This window comes from Paralichthys olivaceus, chromosome 5 (assembly GCF_024713975.1).
Source record: "Paralichthys olivaceus isolate ysfri-2021 chromosome 5, ASM2471397v2, whole genome shotgun sequence".
Lineage (NCBI taxonomy): Eukaryota > Metazoa > Chordata > Actinopteri > Pleuronectiformes > Paralichthyidae > Paralichthys > Paralichthys olivaceus.
The window spans coordinates 2,495,680-2,503,833 of record NC_091097.1 but is presented as its reverse complement, the minus strand read 5'-3'; the positions used below and the strand labels follow the sequence as shown (position 1 = coordinate 2,503,833).

Below are 8,154 nucleotides of genomic sequence, written 5' to 3'. Positions count from 1 at the left end.
TGAGGGTGGTGGTTTTTGATAAATTTTGGAGCATATAAATAAAAGTAAAAATAAGCCCCCCCACCCCCCAATAGTAACTGGATATTACCAGGAACATGTAATGGGCCTTTATTTTGAAAATAACCCACCCCCCCCATTATAATAGAATGTTACCAGCAAACATGTAATGAGCCTTTATTTTGAATATAAAAATAAACAACCCTCCCCCATTGTAATAGAATGTTATCAGGAAGTCTGTACAAAGCCTTTATTTTGAAAATAAGCCCCCCCACCCCCCATATTACAAGGAAACATGTACAGAGCCTATGTTTAAGCGTATAAATAAGCCTCCCCATCCCCCCCCATAGTAACTGGATATTACCAGGAAACATGTAATGAGCCTTTATTTTGAAAATAGCCCCCCCCATTGTAATAGAATGTTACCAGGAAGTCTGTACATGGCCTTTATTTTGAAATAACCCCCCCCATAGTAATAGAATGCTACCAGGAAAGCTGTACAGAGCCTGGTTTTTCAAAATAAAACCCCCAGATGGTTACAGGATGTTCCCAGGGAGCTGGAAAAATAGTGGATTTTCAAAATAAAACTCCCAAATAGTTACAGGATGTTCCTAGGAAGAGTAAAAAAAAGCTAGAATTTCAAAATAAAATCCCCAAATTGTTAAGGAATGTTTCTAAGAAGCCTAAAAAAAGCTGGACTTTCAAAATAAAATGTCCAAATAGTTACAGGATGTTTCCAGGGAGCCGGAAAATGTGTGGATTTTCAAAATACAACCCCCAAATAGTTACAGAATGTTTCCAGGAAGCCTAAAAGATGTTAGATTTTCAAAATAAAACCCCCAAATAGTTACAGAATGTTCCCAGGAAGCCTAAGAGATGCTGGATTTTCAAAATAAAACCCCCAAATAGTTACAGGATGTCCCTAGGAAGTCTAAAAAAACGCTGGACCTTCAAAATAAAATGTCCAAATAGTCACAGAATATTCCGAGGAAGCCTAAAAGATGCTAGATTTTCAAAATAAAATCCCCAGATGGTCAAGGGATGTTCCTAAGAAGCCCAAAAAAGTCTGGACTTTCAAAATAAAAACGCCAGATAGTTGCGGGATGTTGTCAGGATGCTTGAAGGAGTCTGGATTTTCGAAATAAAATCCACAAATAGTTACAGAATGTTCCCAGGAAGCCTGAAAGTGGCTGAATTTTTAAGATTAAATGCCATGGATGGTGATCAGACCTTATAACATGGTTTCTCTCTGTCTCTGAAATTGGTAAAGTCTCTCAGTCACCACTCTGGATCATGTGATCAAAATGCAGCTTTTATACATGTCTTTATCTCTCACTGTCTCACTCTCTCTCCCAGGGTCTCTCTCCTTCCTCTCGAACTATTACAGTCTCTCTCTCTCACTCTCTCTCTCTCTGAAATTGGTCAACTCTCAGGGTCTCTGTCCTTCGTCTTAAAGGAAATGTCTCTGTGTTCGAAGCAACGCGGGCATCGACGAGCACAAGGCACCCATTCAAAATGTCTCGGCAGGAGAGATTTTCTAGTTATTCTTCGTTCTTCTTCCGCCGTTTTTTTGTCCTGCTACTCCTCCCACAGATTTCATCGCACATACTCGAGACCTATAAAAATACATGCGGAAATACGTCGAATCGTGTGCTATGACTTTTCTAAGAATTTCGTCCAATAATTCGCTCAAAAATCGCGAAAACGTGGCCGAAATCGACGAATGGGACTCAAGGTCTCTCGCCCTAAAGAGAGAATCGGCCAAAACGGGCGTTTTTCAGCCACTTTTTCTCTGTTTAAACACTTCTCCTAGCCACAAACGGAGTCCGACAGACATGATTTTCACATCAGGTGAAAATAGAGATTGTTTCCTACGCACACATGCCACTCTGACATCTGTCGGTTCAGTAGTTTAGGCTTGAACATTTTTTTGAAAAATCTTTTCCGGTCTCACCTCTCCATTGACTCCCATGTTAATTTTGGGAAAAAAAGTCCGAAAGGAGAAATACGGGAAAAAATTTCTAACTCGCTCCTACAGCCTCATTTCTCAACCCTTTCTCGCCAAAACATATCTGTACGTTCGTGGACGTCTTGGGATTCTCAAAATGTTTTCATTTCTTAGATAGGACCTATAGTTTTTGAGTTACAAGCATTTGTTTGAAGAGTGGCGCTAGAGCAGCACACTCTAACTTTTGAATGGACTTCAATGGAGATCACCAAAAAAGATTCCTGATGAGAAAACTACATTTCTAAATCGCTCTTACGGTCTCATTTCTGAACTCTTATTAAATTTAAACATATGTGGACGTCGGCCAAAGTCTTGTGATTCTCACAATGTGTTCATTTCTCAGATACGACTTATAGATTTTGAGTTAGAAGCTTTTGTTTGAGGGTTGGTGTGAAACCAGTTTTTGTCTCCAAAGTGTGCGCGCAGCAGGTGTTCCTCATCTAATCAGTGAGTAACCATAGCAACCCCATAGACTGTCAGAGGTCAAGTCTCCTCTATAAATTTACTAGATTCAAAGTTTTTGCCACCATCCGCTTTGGCCCAGTGGTTAAGGCACTCGGGTCATGTGACGTGAGTCTGGGTTCGAATCCGGGTGAGGGTGGTGGTTTTTGCTAAATTTTGGAGCATATAAATAAAAGTAAAAATAAGCCCCCCCACCCCCCCCCATAGTAACTGGATATTACCAGGAACATGTAATGGGCCTTTATTTTGAAAATAAGCCCCCCCCCCCCATTATAACAGAATGTTACTAGGAAGTCTATACAGAGCCTATATTTTGAATATAAAAATAAACAACCCTCCCCCATTGTAATAGAATGTCACAAGGAAGACTGTACAAAGCCTTTATTTTGAAAATAAGCCCCCCCACCCCCCATATTACAAGGAAACATGTACAGAGCTTATGTTTGAGTGTATAAATAAGCCCCCCCACCCCCCCCATAATAACTGGATATTACCAGGAAACATGTAATGGGCCTTTATTTTGAAAATAACCCCCCCCCACCCCATTATAACAGAATGTTACCAGCAAACATGTAATGAGCCTTTATTTTGAAAATAAGCCCCCCCCCATTGTAATAGAATTTTACCAGGAAACATCTAATGAGCCTTTATTTTGAAAATAAGCCCCCCCAATAGTAACTGGATATTACCTGGAAGTCTGTACAAAGCCTTTATTTTGGAAATAAGCCCCCCCATAGTAATAGAATGCTACCAGGAAAGCTGTACAGAGCCTGGTTTTTCAAAATAAAACCCCCAGATGGTTACAGGATGTTCCCAGGGAGCTGGAAAAATAGTGGATTTTCAAAATAAAACTCCCAAATAGTTACAGGATGTTCCTAGGAAGAGTAAAAAAAAGCTAGAATTTCAAAATAAAATCCCCAAATTGTTAAGGAATGTTTCTAAGAAGCCTAAAAAAAGCTGGACTTTCAAAATAAAATGTCCAAATAGTTACAGGATGTTCCCAGGGAGCCGGAAAAAAAGTGGACTTTCAAAATAAAACTCCCAAATAGTTACAGAATGTTTCCAGGAAGCCTGAAAGACACTGGATTTTCAAAATAAAACCCCCAACTAGTTACAGGATCTTCCCAGGAAGCCTGAAGGAGGCTGAATTTTTAAAATGAAATCCCATGGATGGTGATTAGACCTTATAACATGGTTTCTCTCTGTCTCTGAAATTGGTCAAGTCTCTCTGTCATGGATCTGATCATGCATGATTGTAAAATCAAGCAGCTTTTGGAAATGTCTTTCTCTCTCACTGTCTCACTCTCTCTCCCAGGGTCTCTCTCCTTCCTCTTGAACTGTTACAGTCTCTCTCTCTCTGAAATTGGTCAACTGTCAGGGTCTCTGTCCTTCGTCTTAAAGGAAATGTCTCTCTGTACGCGAGCGTCGGCGACGAGCACAAGGCACCCATTCAAAATGTCTCGGCAGGAGAGATTTTCTAGTTTTTATTATGGGTGCCTTGCCAGCTGGGGGCGGAGCCCCCAGCTGGCAATGCATTGCATGGGGCAAAGCCCCATGCAATGCATTGGCACTTATATTATTATTCCTCGAACATTTTGCGTTTATTTTTCTTAGTTCTTCTTCCGTAAATTTTCGTCCCGCTACTCCTCCCACAGATTTCATCGCACATACTCGAGACCTATAAAAATACATGCGGAAATACGTCGAATCGTGTGCTATGACTTTTCTAAGAATTTCGTCCAATAATTCGCTCAAAAATCGCGAAAACGCGGCCAAAACCGACGAATGGGACTCAAGGTCTCTCGCCCTAAAGAGAGAATCGGCAAAAACGGGCGTTTTTCAGCCACTTTTTTTGTCTTTAAACACTTCTCCTAGCCACAAACGGAGTCCGACAGACATGATTTTTACATCTGGTGAAAGTAGAGTTTGTTTCCTACGCACACATGCCACTCTGACATCTCTCGGTCCAGTAGTTTAGGCTGAGTCAATTTACCGAGAAATCTTTTCCGGTCTCACCTCTCCATTGACTCCCATGTTAATTTTTGGAAAAAAGTCCGAAAAGGAGAAATACGAAGAAAAATTTCTAACTCGCTCCCACGGTCTCATTTCTGAACCCTTTCTCGCCAAAACATAACTGTACGTTCGTGGAAGTCTTGGGATTCTCACAATGTTTTCATTTTTCAGATAGGACCTATAGTTTTTGAGTTACAAGCTTTTGTTTGAAGAGTGGCGCTAGAGCAGCGCCCTCTACCGTTTTCATTGACTTCAATGGAGATCTCCAAAAAAGATTCCTGATGAGAAAACTAAATTTCTAAATCGCTCTTACGGTCTCATTTCTTAACTCTTATTAAATATAAACATATGTGAACGTCGGCCAAAGTCTTGTGATTCTCACAATGTGTTCATTTTTCAGATACGACTTATAGATTTTGAGTTAGAAGCTTTTGTTTGAGGGTTGGTCTGAAACCAGTTTTTGTCTCCAAAGTGAGCGCGCAGCAGGTGTTCCTCATCTAATCAGTGAGTAACCATAGCAACCCCATAGACTGTCAGAGGTCAAGTCTCCTCTATAAATTTACTAGATTCAAAGTTTTTGCCACCATCCGCTTTGGCCCAGTGGTTAAGGCACTTGGATCATGTGACGTGAGTCTGGGTTCGAATCCGGGTGAGGGTGGTGGTTTTTGCTAAATTTTGGAGCATATGAATAAAAGTAAAAATAAGCCCCCCCACCCCCCCATAGTAACTGGATATTACCAGGAACATGTAATGGGCCTTTATTTTGAAAATAAGCTCCCCCCATTATAATAGAATGTTACCAGCAAACATGTAAGGAGCCTATATTTTGAATATAAAAATAAACAACCCTCCCCCATTGTAATAGAATGTTATCAGGAAGTCTGTACAAAGCCTTTATTTTGAAAATAAGCCCCCCCCATTATAATAGAATGTTACTAGGAAGTCTATACAGAGCCTATATTTTGAATATAAAAATAAACAACCCTCCCCCATTGTAATAGAATGTCACAAGGAAGACTGTACAAAGCCTTTATTTTGAAAATAAGCCCCCCCACCCCACCATATTACAAGGAAACATGTACAGAGCAAGCGGCAACATCCCGTGCTGAGCGCTGAGGCCAATACGGAAGTGCAAATAACTGCAGTTCACTGGGTGGCCACTTGAGGCTGGCTCCAAGAGGGAGTCAATTCCCATTGACTCCCATGTTAAAAAGCCCGACTTTAGAGCAGAATTAAACGTGTTTACAGCCTGGTTCAAAAAACGAGTTTAGTCTCAATCAGTAAGTTCTTCCTCCATGACAACTCTGGGGGGGGTGAATTTTTTTCTAACTCGCTCGTTTAGATAATATAGAGGTTTGAAATTATGAATAATTATCACTTGATTGACACGTGACGTCACCGTTAGCTCGTCACTCTGGCTGTTAGCCTGTGGTCTGCTCGGCTTCACCTGAGCTAACAGGCTAATCACTGTCACCGAGCACGAGCGGAGTCTGTGGAGGAGTTTTCACTCTCATGTCGGATGAACATCATCGTTTGTTGTTCGGCTGATTGTCCTGACGGAGAAGTGGAAGACGTCTGTGCTGCAGTGTCTGTGGTGAGTAAAGTACTGTCTTTGATTTACGTGTCAGTAGTGATGAGCAGGTATCATTGTTACCTGGCTGGTTAGCTTAGCTCTGCTAACCTCCAGGCAAGATAGCAGCAGTAACGGCGATGCTAACAGGAGGGACGGGGGTTATTAACCCGACATGAAGCGTCCACACAGCGGAGAGAGGAGCGTTAGAGTTCATGGTGATACATCTTTTAAACTGAAGGCGACTGTGTGTTTAGTGAATGAGCTCCACCAAGTTAGATATTTAACGTTATGTAAAGTTGTTCAGCTCGCCAACCTATTTAGCTTGACTACGTTACTGTGAGTAACTTCAGTATTAATGTTTTATTAGATTATTGGTTCAGAAATAACATTAGTGCAGCTGCTGCAGTGTAAAACTTGTTGAGCTGGACTTTATTTATGAATGAACAGTTTACCTACCAGGTATAGACCTGTTTTCATAACTTACTAACAATTAAAGCAAATGATTGCACATGATGCATTACATTATATATGCAATACTTTTAATGTGAAAGAACTCCATACTGCACATTCATTGGAGTACACTGTTTAATCCCAAACCATATTCAGATACATACTTGAATATCCACAGAATATAAGGACATAGACTTTGTTTGAAAGTAACACGTATCTCGGCAATAATGCCATACTTTTATGTTTCCTGTCATTTTATTAGGGACGGACGAACCTGAGGGACACAGCTGTGCTGACCGTGTTCTGTCTCTTATGGCAAAAAAGAAAAGACAACACTTTTTATCTAAGGTTTATCAAATCAGAAAGTAAAAGATGAACATTGTTGTGATAGTGTTAATTTTACCAACCATAATGGATATAGAAATTGACTCAATATTATTAACATGTTGACCAGCCTGAAGCTGCCGATCTCCACCATGTTGCTGCTGCCACAGTGGATTCTGAGGACATCAGGTGTTGCAGTGCTTCATGAAATGAAAAAAGTCATGTTAAAGGATGTTTTATGCTAAAATCATTGTCACATCTGTAGATATTAAGGAACAGAGGAGAAACATGATTATTTACAGATACTGTACAATACAATAATTACAATAATTTTGACACATGTAATATCAGCTGTGTTAAGCAGCCAAGACGGGTACCTACAGTTTATTCTGTGTTCAGCAGGTGGAAGCACCACAGATTTCAGCCAAACTGATGTACTAAAAGAAATAAACATTGTATAAATATATAAAATGTCTTTCTACCACATCTGTAATATTCAAGGGTGATAATCTCTCACAGTGCTGTTGATAACAGTCCACTTCAAGTCCCTCAACTTCTCTCAGTGTTAAAACAGATACATATATAATAAATATGAGCACTGTTTACAACAGTGGTGTGTGGAGATTATAATCACATCTAAACTGTCATATAATTACACATCTGCACTGAGTCTAATTCACTGTGAATTCCATAACAGGCTAAAAAAGAGGTTGTAATAGTAATGGCGGTTATACAAGTCTGTATCACATGCAGCTTATTAATATTAACTTATTAAAATTACAATCAAATGACAAAACACAACTCTTTACTAAAGCTAGTTAACTTGCTTCAAACTTCATTAGATGTGTTAAATAAACGGTGAATTACCACAATAACATCAAAAACCACTTGAGGAATGTAAGTATATGTAAGTATATGTAGTATGATTATAATAATAAATAAATCAATAGGTTTTGTTGTTGTAAAGTTTCAGTGTAACTCACCTCTGTTCGGTTCGATGTTACAACCGCGACCATCCCGGAGCAACAACACCGCAGCGCTAGCCGGTTAGCAGTCGCGGGTAGCATTTAGCCTAGCTCCTTAGCCTGAGCTAACCAGGAAACGATGAGCTCTGTGGGCGTGGCTCAGTTGTCAGTCTTCACTCGGCCCGCCTAGCGTCCACACGCGCGCCTCCTTTTTGCCCATATATGGGTTAGCCCGGAACTAGGAGGAGTCAGGCCCCGGCAAGATGGCGCCGGGTGAAACGCCCACTACGAGCCTCATTTTCACTCTTCAGAAACCAACGGGTGACGTCACGGACACTACGTCCATCTTTATATACAGTCTA

The 8,154-nt window shown here is 40.5% G+C and overlaps 1 long non-coding RNA gene across 2 annotated transcripts; it reads left to right on the top strand.

Annotated features, from left to right (window-relative positions):
* The first annotated feature begins 5,569 nt into the window (after positions 1–5,569).
* LOC138407783 (uncharacterized) lies at positions 5,570–7,298 on the top strand. 2 transcript variants are annotated; one of them, XR_011241121.1, is made up of 3 exons: positions 5,570–6,074; positions 6,766–6,851; positions 6,958–7,298. It is a non-coding gene; the product is annotated as an uncharacterized lncRNA (long non-coding RNA). The 2 variants fall into 2 exon arrangements; XR_011241120.1 differs by having other exon boundaries at positions 6,766–7,298.
* The last annotated feature ends 856 nt before the right edge of the window (positions 7,299–8,154 follow it).